General features: G+C 36.4%; 1 long non-coding RNA gene across 1 annotated transcript in view; it reads right to left on the reverse strand.

Moving 5' to 3' along the window:
* Window positions 1-502: 502 nt before the first annotated feature.
* The window catches only part of LOC139186226 (uncharacterized), a 173487-nt gene continuing 150443 nt past the window's right edge, over window positions 503-23546 (reverse strand). Inside the window, exon 2 of the long non-coding RNA XR_011569787.1 lies at window positions 503-1265. This is a non-coding gene — a long non-coding RNA (uncharacterized lncRNA). The remainder of the gene's footprint in view (window positions 1266-23546) is intronic.

A 23546-nucleotide genomic window follows, 5' to 3' on the forward strand; every position in this document is an offset into this window, starting at 1 on the left:
TTACTGTATATACTATAAATGTGTGTGTGTATGTGCATGCTCAGTCCTATCCAACTCCGCAACCCTATGGACTGTAGCTCTCCAGGGTCCTCTGTCCATAGGATCTTTCAGGCAAGAATACTGGAGTGGTTACCATGCCTTCCTCCAAGGGATCTTCCTGACCCAGGGATTAAACCTGTGTCTCCTGCCTCTCCTCCATTGCGGTGGATTCTTTACCCACTGAGCCATCTGGGAAGCTCATATAGTATTTTACATATACATATTATATACATATTTTTCTGACAGTTGGAGAAGATATCTATGATAAAGTTTCATGACTGTAAATGTTCCTCTTAAAATTGTGATTAATATTTTACTTCCTAAGCATGTAAGAAACTATGACAAGATATTAAGTTAGTTATTTCTAACAATCCATCTGTCTCTTTCCACTCTATAAATGAGTCAATTTTTTAATTATAAAAACTCAATTTATGCATCCACTTTAAGTAGCAATCAACCCATATTCTTCTAAAGTTTTATTAAGATACAGGGTACACTGCTGACAAAATGCAAGGGGCTTTGGTTCAGTTCAGTTCAGTCACTAAGTTGTGTCCGGCTCTTTGTGACCCATGGACTGCAGCACACCAGGCTTCCCTGTTCATCACCAACTCCTGGACCTTACTCAAACTCATGTCCATCGAGTTAGTGATGCCATCCAACCATCTCATCCTCTGTCATCCCCTTCTCCTCCCGCCTTTAATCTTTCCCAGCATCAGGGTCTTTTCTAGTGAGTCACTTCTTTGCATCACGTGGCCAAAGTATTAAAGCTTCAGCTTCAGCATCAGTCCTTCCAATAAGTATTCAGGACTGATTTCCTTTAGAATAGACTGGTTGGATCTCCTTGCAGTCCAAGGGACTCTCAAGAGTCTTCTCCAACACCACAGTTCAAATGCATCAGTTCTTCAGTGCTCAGCTTTCTTTATAGTCCAACTCTCACATTCATACATGACTACTTGAAAAACCATAGCTGTGACTAGAGGGACTTTTGTTGGCAAAGGCTTAAATTAAGCAAGAACTTAAATTAGATTGAAAGTTCTTTCACACACACAGAACCACTTAAAAGCCCAAAGAGTCTAGGTACATGGAGCAGGTTTGTTCTGTGATTCCCCCCCGCCCTCCACCACCCCAGGGATTTGTTTTCTTATTTCATGCTCCATCATTTCCATAGCTATTGGCTTCATCAGCATGGTTTGATGTTGTACTTCCATCACAACGGACATTTCAATCTGCAAAAGGGAAGAAAGGAAGACAAGGGTAAGAAGTCTCCTTTTGAACAAGCATCCCTCACTTCTGTTCATATTTTCCTGGTGAGCACTTAACCTACAGAGCCATACCTGGCTATAAGTGTGAAGATGAGAAAAGTAGTTCATAGGTATGCAGCCCAGAAAGTGTGCCCATAAAGTAAGTAAAATCTTGTTTTGAAAGTAAGTAAAGTATTGCTTGGAGTTACTACTTTATTTTAATAAGTTGCATAAAAATAAGTAAGGATCAGAATTCGTATTACGGCTTTTTACAACTATTTCCCCCAGAGATACAGGCTCAAGAACCAGGTGTTCTGCTTTACAAGTTTTCAAATATGACTTTACCAACTGTGATGACATTACAGGGGTCACCAACTTTCCAACTTTATGGGTCCATCCCACCTGACCAGAAATCAAGGTCGCATATTATGTTTATATTATAATTTCTGCTTTATCTTAATTAAAGTTTAGGCTGCAGTATCAAGAAGTCCTCAAGTGAAATAACTATATTTTGTAGCTTCACCAGAAGATAGGTGCAGCCAGGATGACTTGAGGAATGTATTTTGGGATAAGTAGCACAACACTTTAAAAACTGAAATGCCACTATCATGCTAACATGCACCGATAAAGGTCATCTAATAATTCGATTACACATTATGCCTTACTTAAATACCTTCCCCCAAACACTCTTCCATTATTTCATTCTTCTGTCTTACAATAGCTTAGTATTGGACAACAATACTCCCAGCTTGAGTATTCTCTTTTGCTGTGCTGTGCCTAGTCGCTCAGTCGTGTCCAACTCTTTGCAACCCCATAGACTGTAGCCCACCAAGTTTCTCTGTTCGTGGGGATTCTCCAAGCAAGAATACTGGAGTGGGTTGCCATGCCCTCCTTAGGGGATCTTCCCAACACAGGGATTGAAATCCAGGTCTCCCACATTGCAGGCAGAGTCTTTACAATCTGAGCCACCAGGGAAGTAAGATTTAATTCTCTAACTCATCTTCTCTTTTTCATGATATCTTGCCTTCATTTTAGCAAGCTCTGTAGTTCCTTAACTGCCTACTTTTCTTAATTTATGTTTTATGAAAAGTGAAAGTGAAAGTCACTCAGCTGTGTCCAACTCTTTGCAACCCCATGGACTATACAGTCCATGTATAGAATACTCCTAGTATTCTCTAGGCCAGAATACTGGAGTGAGTAGCCTTTCCTTTCTCCAGGGAATTTTTCCAACCCCGGGATCAAATCCAGGTCTCCTGCACTGCAGACAGATTCTTTACCAGCTGAGCCACCAGGAAACCCCTCTATAGTTCTTAAATTTCCCTTCAAGCTCTACTTCTTATTTCTAACTATCTGATTATATCTCCACATTAAATGTGCATTCATCTATTTATTGGTTAAAGAACATGTGCACTCTTTTCTAGTTCAAGCTTGCCATTGCTCATGATATGTCCTTCTTTATTTTGCATAAAATCTTGTTTGTTTTGCTTTCTCTTTTTGTCAACATTCAACGCATTCTTCAATGCTTATGTCAAATGCTAAGAATAAAATACTCATAAGAACTCAGTATTATATGAAGATTTTATCTGTTAAGCTTCAATACAGCTCTACATCTTTTTCTGGAACTCATTCTTCAACCAAAGTTCTTTTCCTTAGTCATCTTTTTAAGATCATCTTCCCATAAAGTTTCCCAGGTGGCTCAGATGGTAAAGAATCTGCCTGCAACGCAGGAGACCTGGGTTTAGTCCCTGAGTTAGGAAGATGCCCTGGAGAACGGAATGGCTACCCACTCTGATCCTGTTGCCTGGAGAATTCCATGGACTGTGAAGCCTGGTGGGCTACAGTTCCATGGGGTTGCAAAAGAGTCAGACATAACTGAGTGACTAACACTTTTCCATAAAGCCTACTGTGGAATACTAGGATTTATTTGACATCACTTCAGGCATCTGCTATTTTGAATTCCATGCACTTCTTCCCAACATCTGTCTCCATGGTAAGCAAGTCCATTCAGAATAGATACATTGAGAACCCTCTCAACATGTCTAAAAAGACATCAGTGGAGATTTCAAAGTGCCGGACTCAAATTATTTTATGTCACAATAAATGTCCACAATAACTTATGCAATGTTAAGTACTGCATGTATGTTATGTGTGTTAGAAATTGATATATACAATTTCTGAAGTGGTGAGAACACTACAGAAAAATTCAGTTATAAGAGAAAAACAATTAATAGTACTGTTCTAAATTCCATTGTAGTTCATGAAAAATGCAAATACACTAAGACTTTAACAATGATTGTGCTGTGAAACCCCAGTTTCTAGACTTTTCTTTCTTCTGTATCTATATTTTACCTCCAGTTTATTTATTCTCTCCAAGGTTATGTCTCATCATTGGTTTCATTCGTCTATTTGTTTGCTTTTTTGTTTAATTCAAGGACTACATTTTTGTTTACAAGATTTCTAGTATTTTGTTTGCCTGCTATTTTTATATAATATCCTTTATTCTCACAGTTTCTAGTCCATTTCTCACTTAGAACAGTATAGACATGCTTTTTCATAGTCCTCTACTATCTTTAGTTCTTTGTCAATTATTTCATAGGTATTGTGAAAATTGGTTTTTGGTTTAATAACCCTGAAATGAAAAGACTTTCTATAAAAAATTTCATGCTTTGTAATTATATGGGTTATCTAAATTCAAAACACTTTAAAAATTAATTTTTGACATGGAATTTCTAATACTCATTGATAATTTATAGGCATCTTGCTTCCTTGCTTCATATCTAAGACATTGCAATAAAAACCTATAGGATCATTTCAAAGATCAGGCAGTATTTCCTCAATGTTGATTTAATGCAAAATTATTGGTTTCATTTCCCAGTAGCTGAATGTGATGGTCTATGTCATGGCCATTTTCTTACTGGAACTTAACTTATGTATCACCTTTTGATGTCACCTGAAATGGTTAACCTTACTTCCTAGTTGCAGTTTTACTTTATCCTCTTTTAACTTGTAAGTTAGAATCGATTTTCTTTACATTTCTTGAGCTTAATTTGTAGTGTCTGATACTTTGTGATGATATGGACTGTAGCCCAACAGGTTCCTCTGTTCTTGGGATTTCCCATCCTAGAAAACTGGAGTGGGTTGCCATTTCCTTCTCCAGGGGATCTTCCCAATCCAGGGATTGAAACCAGGTCTCCTGGGTCTCCTGCACTGGCAGGAGGACTCTACCACTGAGCCACTGAGAAGTCCTCTGAGCTTAATTATATGCAACTAGAATTTACATATTTCTTAATGTGGGGACCCACCCCCATTAGTTCAGCCCACCATGTTGACAAGAGTCTTCTCCCTCCCATCTGACTGCATCCTTTTTCAAACAAATGGCTATTTATCATGGTTCTCCTTTAAGGAGAAATCTATCCCTAATCCAACATGGCTTTCTCTTACCTCAGTCCTGGTCCCCTGATTCAGAAAATCTGAAATATACACTCAAGAATAACACATTATACAATTAGAGATACAGTAGCACTAGCCAGGGCTTGGCTCTTAAAGAAGCACAGAGCCTTTCAGGATGGGTGAGGGCATTCCAAGTCCTATCTTTTTAAAGACTATTCCGCGAGATAGCTCAGGTGCTTTATGACATTTTTGGAGATTAGGCAATTAGGTCAAATAACCATACAGACACAAACATTAGAGCAAAAATACCTGGCTTCAGATGCACTGCCATATAAGTAACAGTAAGAGAGAAATATATTTTTATCTATATATAGCTCCTGCTATGGGAATATGATGTAATTTATCATTAAGAAATGTCAAAATTCTCTTTCTCTTTGTTTATTAATCTTTCCAGGCTATATCACTAGGCATAGGTGCTCTGAACTCATTTTTTTTTTTTTTAAATCATCAATTGGTAACAAAAAGTTGGGATTTTCAAATTAACCATTTCATGTCCTTCTGGGTCAAACCAAAATGTGAGATCAAGTACCATCTTTCCATGGGGCATCTCTGGTAGCTTAGCTGGTAAAGAATCCATCTGCATTGTAGGACGGAGAAGGCAATGGCACCCCATTCCAGTACTCTTGCTTGGAAAATCCCATGGATGGAGGAGCCTGGTGGGCTGTAGTCCATGGGATTGCGAAGAGTCAGACACAACTGAGCAACTTCACTTTCACTTTTTACTCTCATGCACTGGAGAAGGAAATGGCAACCCACTCCAGTGTTCTTGCCTGGAGAATCCCAGGGACGGAAAAGCCTGGTAGGCTGCCATCTCTGGGGTCGCACAGAGTCAGACACGACTGAAGCAGACCCCAGTTCGGTTCCTGAGTAGGGAAGATCCCCTAGAGAAGAAATAGGTTACCGACTCCAGTATTCTTGGGCTTGGTGGCTCAGTCAGTAAAGAATCTGCCTGCAGTGTGGCAGACTTGGGTTCAATCCCTGGATTGGGAAGATCCCCTGGAAGAGGCCATGGCAACCCACTCCAGTATTCTTATTTGGAGAATCCTCATGGACAGAGGATCCTGGCGGGCAGCAGTCATTGGGTTCATAAAGAGTCAGACACAACTGAGCAACTAAGCACAGCACAGCACATCTTTCTATACAAATTTTGGATACTCTAATGACAACAGATATTATGAATCAATAGATCTGGAGGGGAAATCAGCTTTTTTTTTATTAACCCTGATCGCATATGTAAAACTGGCAAGTTTGTCTTAATCAAGCTACTAGACTATGAAGCTTTAAAATAGGAAGAAAGTTTCCAACACACTGTTTTCTACAAGTCAGGTGATAATTTTTTAATCTGTTAATTAAATTTTAATTGTAGTAATGTTTGTTTGGGCTTCCCAGGGGACTCAGTGGTAGAGAATCTGCCTACCAATATAGGAGATGTGGGTTCGATCCCTACTTAGGCAGATCCCTGGAGAAGGAAACAGCAACCTATTCCAGTATTCTTGCCTGGAAAATCCCACAGAGAACACTGGCAGGCTACAGTTGAAGGGGTCACAAAGAGGACTTAGAGACTAAACAGTGATCGTGTAGAGACACATCAATCCCACAGGACTGAGAATTAAAGCCTAACAGAGTGTTTTAGTATAAAAAATTCAGAGATTTTCACAGGCTAAACCAGACACATTTTCAACATCTCTTTATCTATTTTGTAAATATCTATAAGTTCCATAGTTGATCTTAGAAAATATTACTTTTCCCACAATTTTATAAAGTACAAAAGCTTATTACTAGTATTTGTTACCATAACTTGCAATTTTCTCTATCAGGATATGAAATAAATCATTATATAGAAAGAAAAAAAAAAGCTTATTTTCCTGTTCATTTTTGAAAACCTATGCTTTACTGTTGAAGAAAAATACTCCATTGCATTAGAAATAAGCACTGTTTTGATATCATTTTATGTCTTATATGTGTTTGGGTAAAAATTCATGAAAATTAATCATTTAGAGAAAAAATCCATAACTCTTTATTGCAATAAAAACATTATGTTTAAGAAGAACAAATAATATTAGTAGTTATTTAATAGTCCCATAATTGGTGATATTAAGTTTGGTCATTTACTTAAGATAGTATTTGACAGTTATTTCCACTGTAAAATTAAGTTTTTGCTTCTTTTTCCACTAATTAGTGATCTGTGAAAAATAATTTTAGACAGTTATATCCTAACATTTATAATATAAAGATTTCTCATTAACTTTTGACTTTTTGCCTAGTCAATCACTACTACTGTAGTGGTTAACTGTTGATTTTTTCTATTTCTATCATTTTCTCTAAGTTTTTAACCAGCATTATTATATAAATAATTTTTTTCCTCCCCTTTTTAACATTTTAATATTGTGTCAACATTTGGTAATGATTAAGTGCAATACTTGAGTATAACATAAGAATATAGGTCAAGTGTATACCTATAATTTAAAAATACATTTTTATCCAAAAATCTTCATATATTTTTAAAAAAGAATAATTTAACTATCTTTATAAAGATCTCTCTAAAAAGCAGTTTTACATTAAATGTAATAGATTGAGGTTAATTTTTAAAAGGCTATCGTTGGACTAAATCTAAGGGTAAAATTAGGAAAACTTGTAATTTTCACTTTAATTCAAGCCACTAAAGGCAAGAATTGTTTTTATTGTTTCTTTCAAATTTATATGGGGCAAATAAATGGCTGACATATTTGACAAAGAGATATAAAACAAACTTTAAAGAAGAGAAAATAAAAGAATTTCTTCACAGTAGATAAGAGCAAACAAGTATAAGAAAAGGACATTGTCATCCAAAACCTGGTGCTACAGGAAGATTTTAACAGGAACTGAAATTGATATATAACATGAAATTTTTAAAAACATTGCCACATTGAATAAAAGAAAACATTCCAGTATAATTTATTCATAAGATAAATGAGTGTGTTTATTATATCCTAGCAAGAAATGACTGAGACATACTTAAATTGATTGATATTTTAATTTACTAAAAGGAGCTAAAAATAAGATCATATATAAAAAGTACTTAGGATTTTATGTCAACAATATTTAAATTTTAAAAAGAACTTATAAAACATCAATACACTATACAAGTACAATATACAATTATTAATAATTTCCATCATGTGATTTCTGTACAATAGGCTTCAATAATTGAACAGAAGTATCAGTTATTTTTTCTAATATAAAAATGCTATTTCTAGAAGGCTGTCTCACTACCATGAATTACAGAGAATCTCACAATTTTGACCATATATATTTAACAATTTCAAAAGCTCTTGAACACTCTGAAATGTTATTGAATGTGTGAAATATAACATATTTAACAGATATCTTTAACACTGGAATGACTATGAAGACATTGGGAGAAACCAAATCCTACTCCTTGATGTCAGGTGCACAAGAGAGTCCTAGTTTCACAAGGTCATAGTTGAGTAAATATGACAATTACAATGCATTCTTTCATTTGAAAGATGGTTTTGATTTGTTCACAAAACAGTTATATCATGATTATGAACATACAAGGTTATTTTACAATATTCCTCCCAAATGATGTCTTCTTATTTCAAGAGTAATAAGTTTCTCATTTATAAATGAGAAACCTTGAACTTTCATGGAAATTCCATGAAATTTTAAATAAATACAAATATAAACCTACAAATACCCAAGAAATTATCAGCATGAGTGTACAATCTGGGGCTTCCCTGGTGGCTCAGACAGTAAAGAATCCGTCTGCAATGTGGGAGAACTGGGTTCAGTCCCTGGGTTGGGAAGATCCCCTGGAAGAAGGCACGGGAACCCACTCCAGTAGTCTTGCCTAGAGAATCTCCATGGCCAGAGGAGCCTGTTGGGCTACAGTCCATGGAGTCGTAAAGAGTCAGACACAACTGAGCGACTAAGTGCACACACACACAATTTTTAAAATAAAAGTTTGAAAGAATATTGACATAGTAATTGATGGCACTTCCTATTAAGGACTGAAATATAGCTCAAGAAGAAGAGCTATGGATATCGGGGAGGCTATAGCCTTCGTGAAACTGAGATGAACTTATGAACTTATTTCTTAAAATATATAAACACCGTTTTATACTTTCTGATGCTAAAACCCTTTTTCTATTGCTGGAACAAAACAAATTAAAATGTGATATAGTTTATATACATACATTGCAGGTTTCAATTTGGTGACACTGTATTTATGCTTTCTGCACTTACATGTATAAGTGAGTTTCTTCTAATAGTTTTTTTTTTTTTTGTATTTTTTTTGTGTGCAGTTTTATAATTGAGGTCACAGAACTGGTAAAATATGTTGGGGAGTTCTTTTTTCTCTTTTTAATTCTCTGACAATCTTTTGTAAGATAAGGATTATTTCTTTCCTGAAGGGCTTGTTAAGTCTGCTCCAAACATAAATGTGTTAAATGTTAGTCACTCAGTCCAAACCTATTTGAGCCTTCTTTTCTTTTCTGAAACTTTTTATAGAAAGTTTTTTCTGGCCACTGATTCACAATTTTATATTAATGATATGTAATAAATATTAGTTTAAAATATTTGTTTCTAAAATATCATCTATATTACTCTTTTTCAAATATATTGTCATTAATGTTTTCACAAGTCTGAAGATTTTTAAACATCTTCTACTAATTTATCTTTTCTATTTTAATATTAATTTACCTTCTCTGTGCTTTTTTCCCTTTTCTTAATTCCCTAGATTCTCCTAATAGATAGTCTTGTATTTTTACTCTTAAAGAATCAGTTTTTGTTTTATTATCTATTTAGTGCCTTTCTCCATGACTTAATACTTGTTTTATTAATGTCTGATTCTTAAGAATTTCTTTCTCCTACTTTTCTATCTACTCTGTACTTTTTTCCTATTTTCTTGAGTGAAAAATTTTAATTAATGTAATTTCATCCTTTCTTATTATTTAATTCATACACCCTCCATTATAATTTGCCTCTAATCACCACTTTGACCACATCTGACAAGTTGTTATATCTATTACTTTCATTTTTATCCTGCTCTAAACAGCATGCAATTTTTCATGTGATTTCCTGTTTGCGTGCCTGCATGCTAAGTCGCTTCAGTCATGTCTGACTCTCTGCAACTCTATGGACTGTAACCCACCAGGCTCTTCTGTCTCTGGGATTCTCCAAGCAAAAATATTGAAGTATGTAGCCATTTCCTCTTCCAAGGGATCTTCCTGACCCAGGGATGAAACCCTCATCTCTTATACCTCTTGCATTGGCAGGCAGGTTCTTTACTACTAGCACCACTTGGGAAACCCAATTTCCTATTTATCTCTTATCATTTACACATGTGCTCTATACTTTTCATTTGGATGTTTGTTGTTTTCTGGGTTTGTTTGCTTGTTTTAATGTTTAGATTGAATTACACTGTGATTTCCATAATATCAGATTTTTTATTTTTAAAACTTCATCAATACATTATTATCTATTTTAAATATATTCTATATGGCTTCCTTTATAGCTCAGTTGGTAAAGAATCCACCAGCAATGCAGGAGACCCCGGTTCAATTCCCGGATCGGGAAGACCCGCTGAAGAGATAGGCTATCCACTCCAGTATCTTGGGCTTCCCTTGTGGCTCAGCTGGTAAAGAATCTGCCTGCAATTTGGGAAACCTGAGTCCTATCCCTTGGTTGAGAAGATCCCCTGGAGAAGAGAAAGGCTACCCACTCCAGTATTCTGGCCTAGAGAATTCCATGGATTTTACAGTCCATGTGGTCACAAAAGAGTCAAACATGACTGAGCGACTTGCACTTCACTTCACTTCATATGTCCTTGAAAAGAATTTATGTCCTTATTATGTGTGTAAGGATCAACATCCACCTATTAGACTGGATAGGTTAAAATTTTATTTTTAGTTTTTGTAGTATTTTGCTTTAAATATTTTAAAACTATGTTGTTATATTCTTATGCATTAATGATGTCATCTATCTTTGGTGTATTGTTGAGGTTGTAGTTATGCTATTTATATAACATCCTTAGGATAATGTCATTCCATTTTGATTATGATTAATAGTTTTAGATTAATGTTCTCTGTGTTTCAATCTTTGTCTCATTTCTTTCTCTGACATATCTATGTATTCAGCTTTATGCTCCTACATTTTATGTCTCTCCGAATAGTAGATAGTATTTTAAAATAAAACCTTATAGTATTTGTTAGTAAGATAATCACATTCCATTTTCATAAAGATAATATTTGGATTTATGTCTGGTCTCTGTGGGTTTCTATTTATTATGTCATTTTAATTTTCTCCTTTCCTTTTTCTTATTGAAATGATGAATATGTCTTTAATTTTTCTTTTTCTAATTTTGAGCCTAATAGACATATTTAAAGTGTAAGTTTTTTATATTAATTGGCATATATTTAACCTTTAAATATGGTTTAAAGGTTATATTTAACCATAAATCAAACCCACACCTGAAGAGATTTCACTAAGCACAGAATAGCACTTTCCATCTCACTTGTTATGATTCCCTTAAACTATGACATTTATTTTGTTCAGTTTTCATTCTTATAAATAAACTGATATAACAGTAAGTCACTAGCTAGATGATAGCTAATGGGATAGACAAATGATTAAGGTTCTCTGGAGAAACAGAATCAATAATATAAACATAAATAGATTTATTTTAAGGAATTGACTCATACTATTGTGGAAGCCAAGAATTCTGAGATCTGCAATCAGCAACCTGGCTCCCCAGCAGAGCACATGGTACTCTTATATGTCATCTATCTTTGGTGTATTGTTGAGATTGTAGTTATGCTATTTATATAACATCCTTAGGATAATGTCATTCCATTTTGATTATGATTAATAGTTTTAGATTAATGTTCTCTGTGTTTCAATCTTTGTCTCATTTCTTTCTCTGACATATCTATGTATTCAGCTTTATGCTCCTACATTTTATGTCTCTCCGACATAAAAGCATGTCTCTCCGACATGCTTCTGAGTTCAGAAGCATGAGAACTAGGAGAATTGACCTTGTCGTTCCAGGCAGACTCCAAGGCCTAAGCCTGGAGAGCTGATGTCCGTGCAAAAAGATAGGCAGAGACAGTGAATTCTCTCTTGCTCCCCTTTTTGTTCTATTTAGGCCTCCAATAGATTGGATGTGGCCTACCTACACTGCAGAAGGCAATCTGCTTTATTCAGTCTACAGATTCAAATATTAATCTCATCCAGAAACACACTCACAGACACACCTAGCATAATGTTTAACCAAATATCTGAGTAGGATGTCCTTGGGGGCTCAGTGGTAAAGAACCCACCTTTCACTGCAGGAGACATGAGACTTGGGTTTGATCCCTGGGTCAGGAAGATCTCCCTGGAGAAGGAAATGGCAACTCACTCCAGTATTCTTGCCTGGAAATCCCATCACAAAGAGTCGAACATGACTTAGCAGCTAAACAACAATAACAAGTATCTGAGTATCCTGTTGCCCATTCAAGTTGACACATAGAACTAACCATAATAGTTGGAGAGACAGATAGATTCACTTACTGTTGTATTTCACCACTTCCTTGATTTCTGTCTTCGTTTTTCTGACTCCTTCATTCTGTCTTCTTTTTCTTCTCTTCCTGAAGTAAGTCCTTATGTAATTATGTCATTGTGGGTGGATCCATAGGCATTACTATCCTCCTTAGATTTTATATAACTTTAAAAGTCTTTGATTTTCATGCTTGCATGCTTAGACGCTTCAGTCATGTCTGACTCTGTGACTCCATGAACTATAGCCCGCCAGGCTCCTCTATCCCTGGGATTTACCAGGCGTGAATACTGGAGTGGGTTGCCATTTCCTTCTCCAAGATTTTCATAGGTGAATGAAATTTATCTGATCACAAAGTTGTCAGAATATGTTTCCTTTGCTTCAGTGCTTTGGAGTCATCCTCCTTCCCTCCTTCTGGCACCTCTTGCTGAGGTTAAGTCTGCTGGTGTTAAAGGTGATCCCTTTTTCCTCCTCAGGAAGGATTTTCTCCTTGCCTTTCTCACTCTATTTCTCAATGATAATCTAGGTAAGAGTGTCCTTAATACATCCTTCATGTCTGTTGGGGTTCCCAGGTGGCACTAGTGGTAAAGAACCCACCTGCCAATGCAGAAGTCATAAGAGATGCAGGTCCGATCCCTGGGTCGGGAAGATCTCCTGCAGAAGGGCATGGCAACCCACTCCAGTATTCTTGCCTGGAGAATCCCACGGACAGAGGAGTCTGGCAGTCTATAATCCATAGGGTCACAAAAATCTGGACACAGCTGAAGAGACTTAGCAGGCAAGCATATCTGTTAATTCCTCTGTTTTCTTTTTTCTTCTAACACTTGTCATGATGGGCTGAATCTCCTCTGAATGCTTCAATACAAATATTGTCTTTGTCCAGTCTGGAGCTTCCTTGTTTTTTGAATTACTCATTATCACCATCTTTTATTTTGATTTCCAGAATTTCTAATTTGTTTCTTCTTACATTTATCTGTTGCTATACTCAGAGGATTTGCTATGGAAAGTATGATTCTCTAATTACCAGAGACAGTATCACCTGGGAGCTTGTAAAAAATGCATAATCCCAGGCCCTGAACTAGATTTACTAGCTCCAATTCTATATATTAACAAAATCTCTCAGTAATTCTTATATCTGTTGGACTTTGAATTTCATAGACATATTCATATTGAAGTCATCTTAACATTGTTCTAATTTGCTTTTATCAGAAATGAATTCATTTCTTAATAATGATATTGTCTTTACTTAATGTTATTAAAATTTATTTTTAATTGGAGGATAATTGCTTTACAATATGGTGTTGGTTTCTGCCATACATCAACATGAATCAGCAATAGGTATATATATGTCCCCTCCCTCTTGAACCTGTCTCCCACCTCCCACCCCATCCCACCTGTCTAGGTTGTCCCAGAGCACTGGGTTTGTGCTCCCTGCTTCATACCTTGATTGCATTTTCCACTGTTAGTTTTCAACTTGGACTTTGGACACATTTTTTGATCCAACTTGAGGGCTAGGGTCTTCTAAAAATTTTTTTCTTGTCTGTGTTCATGCATTAGAGTCATCTTTGTGCTATCTACAATCTAGACTCTAACACAGCTATGAAAAGACAATGGTATGGGAGATACTTGCACATTTAATCACTGATGGAACCAATAGTCTGTAGTGAATCTCCTGCTTTTGCTGCTTCCTGCAACTACCCCAGATGAAAGCTGTGGACCAGGCATAGACTTTATGTCTCATCTTTACTCAGCAGCCCTCCTACACATAAGAAACCTAGTTTTCTGGCAGCAACTTTCTGACAGTGAGAGTGGTTTTCTTCCCTTTCACAAACGTTGGGGGATTTTTGATGTCTGTTTTCTTGCAGCAGTAAACTCTAAGCTACCTACCTGCTTCTGTCCCACCAACCAGTACTTCCATGACTTTAGCTTACACCCTGGATTGCATTTCAGTACTTTTCCTGGTGACCAGAGCTCTTTAGTCATAAATTTGTATCACAGGTATATAATCTACATTAATTTCCAGTTTTCAATCTCAATTTCTGTGTGTTTGGAGAAGGAGGAATTTTAAGCATAATCTCAGAGTACCATATGGACTTCAAACCCTAGGCTCTTTAAATATTTTATTTAATACTCAGCAATTACTTGGTCAAGTATTGTTATATTCCCTTTTAACAAATGAAAAAGCCAAGGATTATGTTAATTAAATCTGTCCCAAGTCATGCCAAGCATGTTAAACCTAGGTCTTGTTAATAGAAAAAAGCTTGTTCATAATGGCTGTAAGTAAATAGTTTTCCATATTTGCTTCTATTAAAACTTCAGAGCTCATTTAGGCCTTTTGTATGATAAATATAAAAACAACAATAATAATAACACAATAATCCATTTTCACAAATATCCCAGATGACTCAGTGGAAAAGAATCTATCTGCCAAGCAAGAGATAAGGGTTTGATCGCTTGGTTGGAAAGATCCCCTGGAGGAGGAAATGGCAACTCACTGTATTATTTTTCCCTGGGAAATTTCATGGACAGAGGAGCCTGGTGGGTCACAGTCCTTGGAGTCACAAAGAGTTGGGCATGACTGAACCACTAAACATACACACACATGAGCATCAAGTACAGGCATTGTTTGGCGTGTGGGAGCACATTATTTTTTGCAAGAAGAAATTAGCACTAAAAAACATACAAGTGGAATTTTAGTAAATGTTATAATGAGCTGCAAATCAGTGCTATGAAGGAGAAAATAGTTAAGATGGAGGGATGCATAGAAAACTTTATTTAGCTACGGAGGTCAAGGAAGTCTATGAAGAAAAGGGAAGGAGATGACTTGGCTATCTGAAGGGATGAAAGGAAGGGAAAGGTTTTGCTGGCACTGGGAACTGTATGTAGGAAAGCATGTCATGAGCCAGGAGATGAAACCAGGAGATTAGAGAGCCAGGAGCAGAGTAAGAAAAAGGGAAGTAGCTCAGATGGAACAGGGAGAAATGGGCAGAGGAGAGATCATGGAGGTGGAGGCAAAGGAACTCAGATTTTGTAATAATGCAATACAAGCCCATTGAAATGTTTAAGCAAGGGAGTTAAACATGACTTAAAATGTGTTCTGAGTAAATCAGAGAGTATTTGAGTATTTGGAGAACCTGAATATTCTCTGAAGACTGAATAGGGGCAGAGAAAGAATAGGCTGAACAAAGAGGAAGCTGGTGCAGTTATTTAAGTGAGACCAATCATTGATTTGGACTGAGATGATATCAACAGTTGAAGATGAAAAGATTTGAATAATTTCTTAAAGATATAACTGGTAAGACCGTACTCATAGTTCTACAAAGCTGAGTTCAGTGGTGTGTAGTGTATGAGAAGCTTATTCCTTTCTCACCCCTCACTTTAAATTATCTCTGTCCGATCTTGCTTTCTTGCACCTCGGTTAGTTGTTTGCTTATTGGCTGCGCAGGGTGTCCATTGCTGTGTGCAGGCTTCTCTAGCTGGCAGTGCATGTGCTTTTCTAGTTGTGGCACACGGGCTCAGCAGTTGTAGCCTGCAGTCTTAGTTGTTCCACAGCATATGGGATCTTAGTTCCCCACCCAAACCTGTGTTTCCTGCATTACAAGGCAGATTCTTAACCACTGGACCACCAGGGAAGTCCCTAGAGTAGTATACTTATATGCAAAATCACTCTTGGTTGCTTCCATGTATGAGCCAACTCATTTTTCAAGTATATGTTTGTTAAGTCCAGCTAAGATTAGTATCAAATTATGACCTCTTATTTAATTTCTTCTTATTTATTTATTTCTTATTTAATTTCTTCTCTAGAGCACAAACACCCAGTATAGTGGCTCCCCAACCCCCCAACACAGTCCCTCTGCTCTGACTCACAGGTGAGTCCAACCAAGCCAAAGTCTCATTTGGGGAGAATTTTCCAGAAAAAAAAAAAAAAAAAGACATGAGTCTGTGTTTGCCCTGATTAAACACTTCAGAGGGACAGACCATATGCTCCCAAAACACCTCTCAGCACATCTCTCTTCTATAGCATCTCAGAAGAGTTCAGATTTATCAGCTAAGAAAGCATCTGGCTGGAGCCAGATATGTGTGTCTTGTCTCCTTGTAACTGCCCCTTGCTGTCCCATCAAATCTCTTGAGGCTCCCTTAACTAGTCTTGCAAAAGGAAAAATCACCACCCTCATAGATCCAAAGGAAGGTAAAATACAGAAGCCTCTGAAAAGTCTTTTTAAAGTCACAAACATCCATGTGTCTCTCTGTTGAGTCTTTATTATTCTCCATATAAATGTAGAAGTGAGTGGTAACCTAAGGGTGGCAAGTCTAGTTTTTGGATATCTTCTGGTAAATATTGTATATTTTTTCTAACACCTTTGTAAAAATCTTTCCTTTTTTTTAAACAATGTTCATCCCTTAGCACCTATCGTCTCAGTTTGGAGGCTCACTTATCAGAAATAGCCATTCTAAAAACCTCTTAGTATTATCACTTAATCCTAAAATTAACTCTACAATTTATTTTTCCTGATTTTCAGAAGAGGAATATGACACACAAGAAATGGGAGTAACTTGCACAAAATTACACACCTAATACCTAGTAAGCAAGGATGAAACCAGACTCCTCGGTTTTTCTGACAAGATGACTCAGAATTCTACAAACTTGAGTTGATATATCCCTGGGTAGGGAAGATGTCCTGGAGACAGGCATGGCAACCCACTCCAGTATTCCTTGCCTGGAGAATTTTATAGACAGAGCAGCCTGGTGGGCTACAGTCCAGGAGTCGCAAAGAGTCAGACACAACTGAGTGACTAACATTTTTTCCCTCTTAGTTGAAATATTACCATCACTTCTCTGGAATATGCAGGCCATGTATTTTTGCTGTTGTTGTTTTTTAAAGGCACATTTTTACTGATTTAAAATTCATGTGCTGTCAAAATGAATTCTTGTTTTACTGTGTAGTTACTCATACAAAAATGACCTTTTTTTTTTTTTTTTTTTTTTTGCTTATATATTGAATCTAGTCTTCTGTGAGGATGAAAAACTGTTCATGATTTTATTTTATAGATACCCTTTCTTTAGTCTCACATGTACTTTCCACTAAGAACAGTCCAAGAGAAGAAATTATTTTAGGTTTGAAAAATGTACTTAATAATAATCAAGACTCAGGCAGTTCAGTGGTGAAGAATCCACCTGCCAATGCAAGAGATGTGGATTCAAGCCCTGGGTTGGGAAGATCCCCTGGAGAAGGAAATGGCAACCCACTCCAGTATTCTTGCCTGGGAAATCCTGGGGACTGAAGAGCCTGATGGGCTACAGTCCATGGGGTCACAAAAAGAGTCGAACACGACTGAGCAACTAAACAAACAACAAAAAGACTACAATTTAATTTTATCTTATCCTCAGAAAGGAGAATCCATAATGTAATACTTGTCTGATTAAGCGTTTTGGAATTATTCTCCAAAGAAAACAAATCACAAAGAAACGAATATGTATTGAGGTTATCTATAGCCAAAGTTCATCTAGTAGTTTTTCTTTATTTTTGAAGAGGGGCTGAAGTTTAATTCTAAAAGGCTGTATGATGGCTAATCTAAGAGAAGAAGAGGGAGAAAAGTAGATCCAGACATTATACATTCTTTGTTCACAAGAACTCAATGTTCTGATCTGAAATACTCGCCACCCACTCTCACATGTCACTGGAAAGAAAACGTCTGCTGTACTGCTGGAGAAATACTTGTTCTGCTAACCAGCAATCACATTTTTTCAGAAGCCCTAGACAAAGAAAAATACAATTTATACCTTATTTGACCACATGTATTTCATTTTCATTCAATCACTATCATATTTTCAAATGTGAGTTTCAAACACCTCAAGGTATTTTTTCTTGGCATTTTCCAAATAATACACTAAAAGCTGCTGGTTTAATGTTTTATACTGAGAATCTTTTCTTCTCTCAGAAGAGGATTTAAATGCCCTCATATACATGAAACTAGAGGACACTGCCTTGCAGGAACCATCACAAGACTTACTGTCAGAAGGTCTGGATGTAAAATATCCAGCCCTGTCACTTAACAACCAAGGATATTTTAGTAGCAGAAAATCTTTTAGAGCTGTGGTATCTTTATTTGTGAAGTGGAGATAGCAATAGTTATCTCTAGGGTTTATTATGGGTACAAAATGATAACACTTTTGCAATTGCTTTGCAAACTATAAAGAATTTGGCATTATTAAAATATTTCAAGACAGCCAATTACATAATTTTTGACGTTTTGCTAACTATTTCTAGAGGCTGAAGTACCATTTTGTGTCCGAAAACAGCAGTGCACTAAGTGGTAGATTAGTGGTCTGTTTCTAGGGAATAATTTTCACGTGGATATTATCCAGTTGCATATAATGAAGTGTGACATATAATCGAGCATTACACATTTAATTTATCATCTGGGACATTGGCATTGTCAGTCCCTGAGAAAATAATTAAAACCTGTGTTTTCACAGAAATATATTGAAATTCATTTCTTGGGTAAAAGATACATGTGGGAGGGGAAAAAAACAGATAAAATTGCTTTCTCTTTCCTTTATGTTCAAGAATAAAATCGAATTCCTGGAAGAATACAGTGTAATGTGTAATGAACAACACAACTCTTGATGCTGTGCTTGAAATGTTATTTCAGTTGAATTATAAAATAAGAGAGTATTCTGAAAAGTAAGTGTAGGTTCTAAGAATGAAAACAAGAAAAAGCTCTGGTGGAAATATGATATTTGATGAATTACTAATCCAAAGGACCCTTGGCCACATGATGTCATATTACTTTGTAGACTTCCAACCAAAGGTAGATTACCTGAATAACCAAGGTGAGTTACATTTTTCTCAGGACAGTGAACAGCACACGAGTTAGGGGTAGGGAATGGGGTCATAAGAAGTTAAATCATGTCTGGTTTTCTCCCAAGTTCTATTATAAATTAAGTTAGGCATGGCTGTAAAGAAGCTGGATTGCATCTTGGCCTTTGGTACTTAACTGTAGTTTATAATGCTAAACATAAATAAATTTACATATAACATTAAATAATTAATTTTGTGTCATATAAGTAATTGCTTTGAAAACTAAATTAATTATGAAAAGAAGTAGTTAGTTTTTAAGTTCTTGGTTGTTTTAAACACAGCCTATAACTAAATTTAATGAAACGATATGATTTTCTTTGCTTATTTGTTTAATGCACATTTTGAATTTCAAACCAAGTAACTTTCACTCAGACTGTTCATCAGATTATCCAGGAAAACAAATATGTTTTTAAAATGTAGATTACTTACTCAAGAAATTAAGAGTTATCCTCTAGTTGATGCCTTGACATTCATATATCTAAAGTTTGTAAGATTACAAGTAATACTAAGCAGTAAGGATCAAGCATGTCTTCAATATATAATGGAAATTTATAATGGAAAGGGATCCTATTTAATAAGCTTTCAACCTCTCCTATTTACTCACTGCATCTTTTCAAATACCCTTAAGTTGGCAAGGGAGAAAAATAATTACAGGGCTTTATTCATAGCAGTGGGCTTCCCAGATGGTACTGCTGAGAAGACCACTCCAATGCAGGAGACCAAAAGACTGGGGTTTGATCCCTGGGTCGGGAAGATCCTCCGGAGGAGGAACTGGCAACTTGCTCCAGTATTCTTGCCTCAAAAGTTCCATGGACAGAGGAGCCTGGCGGGTTACAGTCCATAGGGCCTCAAAGAGTCAGACATGACTGAGGAACTAAATACACAGACACATAGCAGTAATTACTTAACACTTATCATTGGTATTAAAACACACACACACACACACACACACCCCCAAATGCAAACTTTCCTCCTAAGTATTATGTCATGAAGCTCATTCTCTTTCTCTTCACCATCAATATTCTTTAGAGCTTCCATATCCATACAATGCACAATTTCTTCAATTCTGCATCTATATCTCTGACTTTGATACAAAATATCTTTTAAAGCTTAACAACAAATTTTTAATAAATCTTCTGCCTTCATTCTTTTATTCTTTTTACACATTTTTGTAAACTTTCTCTTTAACTTGACTTTTTCTATGATATGATACTGTCCCGTTTACCTATTAACATTTTTGTGGCATTTTAAAGACTTTTTTTTAATAGAAGTTTTAGCTAAATAGCAAAATTGATAGGAAATTACAGAGATATTCCATACACAATGCCCCCAGGCATGAATAGCCTCCTCGGTTATTAACATTCCTCACAAGAGTGGTACGTTTAGTGCATCTGATGAACCATATGGAGGTATCATCACAATCCAAAGTTCCTAGTTTGTATTAGAGTTTTCTCTTGGTGTTATGCATTCTGTGAGTTTGGACAAATGTATAATGACATGTAGTCACTATTACTGTATCATACAGCATCGTTTCCTTGTCCTAAAAAATGCCCTGTGCTCAATCTATTCATTTCTGCTTCCCTCCTAACCCCTGCAACTACTGATCTCCTTGCCATCTCTGAAATTCTGCCTTTTCCACAATGTCATGTGGTTGGAATGGTATAGTATATTTGCTTTACACATTGGTTACTTCCACTTAGCAATATGTACTTAAGTTTCCTCCATGTCTTTTCATGACTTGAAGGTTATATTTTTAGTGTTAAATAATATTTCATTGTTTGGATGTATCATCATTTCGTTATCAATTTATCCACTGAAAGACATCTTGGATGCTTCCAAGTTTTAATAAGTATAAATAAACTACTATAAACATCCACGTGCAGGCTATTGTTTAGGTATAAGATAACTACTTCAGGTAAATACCAAGGATCATAAGCTACGAGAGTGTTTTGTTTTGTAAGAACAGTATATTCTTCTGAATTCTATTTCTCTGTGCTCTTTCTCAGTTTTTTTCCCCTTTATTTTCCTTCCATTTCTTTTGAACACATAATATAGTAATTTATAACATGCTGGTATTACGATATGGGTAATAATAAAAAAAAAATCTTCCAAATACTCTTTAAGCTAATCCCATAAGCTTGAGATTTCTGAAAAACTAGTCTCCCAAGTTCATGAATTCTATTTCAACATTGTGAGAGGAATGAATCTATTCTTTCTCCTCAGTGTCCCTGAGTGTTTTGCTATAGATGTCTGAGTGGTTCGCCCAAATACAAAAACATTTTTCTGACTCTACACTCTAAGCAAAAATTGCACATGTATGCTACTCTGTCCGTTCTTAGTTTCTATTTATTTCTGATAATACTAATGCCAAAGGTCTACTTATGAATTATTTTCTATAATTTCATATAACTAAATAATTTGCTGTCCCTAAGAACATAACACAGCCTAGGTGATAATATGGGTTCAACCATTTGCCAACTCTGTGGTCTTGGGTCAAAAAAAATAGCACCTACTTTGAAGCGTTTCTAGAAGAAGTAATTAAGTTCATATTTTTCCAGATTGCTCAAGACGGTAGTTAAAACACATAAAAGACTAAAGAAAAGTTAACTAGTATAACTTTACCTTTTATTATTATTCTCTCTCTCAATAATATGAACATTTTTAATTTACTTTACAGTTTGTTGCTGTTATGGTTTGAATGGTGCCCCTTTCATAAAAGATATGCCAAAATCCTAACATGAAATCTGTGAATGTGATCTTAAATGGAAATAGAGTTTTGCATATTTAATCAAGTTAAAGTCATTTTCTCAGGCTTAATTCCAATATTATTGGTGTCCTTATTCAAAAATGGAAATTTGGACACATCGCAGAGAGAATGCCTCATGAAGACAAAGATACACACAGATGCAGAAGGAAGACTGCCATGTGAAAATATAGGCAGAGACAATAGTGATATTAACATGACCAAGAAACATCTAGTGCTACCAAGAGTTAGGGGCTTCTCAGGTAGCACTAGTGATAAAGAACCTGCCAGCCAGTGCAGGAGACTTAAGAGATGTGAGTTAGATCCCTGGGTTGGGAAGATCCCCTAGATAGGAAATGGCAACCCACTCCAGAAATCTTGTCTGGAGAAGCCGATGCAAGGAGGAGAGGAGCCTGACGAGCTATAGTCCATAGTGTCCCAGAGTCAGACATGACTGAAGTGGCTTGGCACGCATGCACACACTAGAAGTTAAAGTTCAGTTCAGTTCAGGTGCTCAGTTTTGTCCGACTCCTTGCAACCCCATGGACTGCAGGATGCCAGGCTTCCCTGTCCATCACCAACTCCCAGGGCCTACTCAAACTCATTGAGTTGTTGATGCCATCCAACCATCTCATCCTCTGTCGTCCCCTTTTCCTCCCATCTTGAATCTTTCCCAGCATCAGGGTCTTTTCCAAAAGTCGGTTCTTCGCATCAGGTGGCCAGAGTATTGGAGTTTCAGCTTCAGCATCACTCCTTCCAATGAATATTCAGGACTGATTTCCTTTAGGATAGACTGTTGGATCTCCTTTCAGTCCAAGATATTCTCAAGAGTCTTCTCCAACACCACAGTTCAAAAGCATTAATTCTTTGGGGCTCAGCTTTCCTTATAGTCCAAATCTCACATCCATAAATAACTACGGGAAAAATCATAGCTTTGACTAAACAGACCTTTGTTGGTAAAGTAATGTCTCTACTTTTTAATATGCTATCTAGGTTGGTCATAGCTTTTCTTCCAGGGAGCGAGTGTCTTTGAATTTCATGACTGCAGTTACCATCTGAAGTAATTTTGAAGCCCCAAAAAATAGTCTCTCACTATTTCCATTGCTTCCCCATCTATTTGTCATGAACTGATGGGATTGGATGCCATGATCTTAGTTTTCTGAATGTTGAGTTTTAAGCCAACTTATTCACTCTCCTCTTTCAATTTCATCAAGAGACTCTATGCTTCTTGTTCACTTTCTGCCATAAGGGTGGTGTCATCTGCATGTCTGAGGTTATTGATATTTCTCTCAGTAATCTTGATCCCAGTTTCATTAGCCTGACATTTTCCCTGATGTATTCTTCATATAAGTTAAATAAGCAGGGTGACAATATACACCAACTCCTTTCCCAGTTTGGAACCAGACTGTTCCATGTCCAGTTCTAATTGCTGCTTCTTGACCTGCATACAAATTTCTCAGGAGGCAGGTCAGATGGTCTGGTATTCGCATCACTTTCAGAATTCCACAGTTTGTTGTGATCCACACAGTTAAAGGCTTTGGCATAGTCAATAAAGCAGAAGTAGGTGCTTTTCTGGAACTCTCTTGTTTTTCAATGATACAACAGATACTGGCAATTTGATCTCTGGTTTCTCTTCCTTTGCTAAATTCAGCTTGTACATTTGGAAGTTCACT

Source organism: Bos indicus, chromosome 12 (genome assembly GCF_029378745.1).
Source record: "Bos indicus isolate NIAB-ARS_2022 breed Sahiwal x Tharparkar chromosome 12, NIAB-ARS_B.indTharparkar_mat_pri_1.0, whole genome shotgun sequence".
In the NCBI taxonomy this organism is placed as follows: Eukaryota; Metazoa; Chordata; class Mammalia; order Artiodactyla; family Bovidae; genus Bos; species Bos indicus.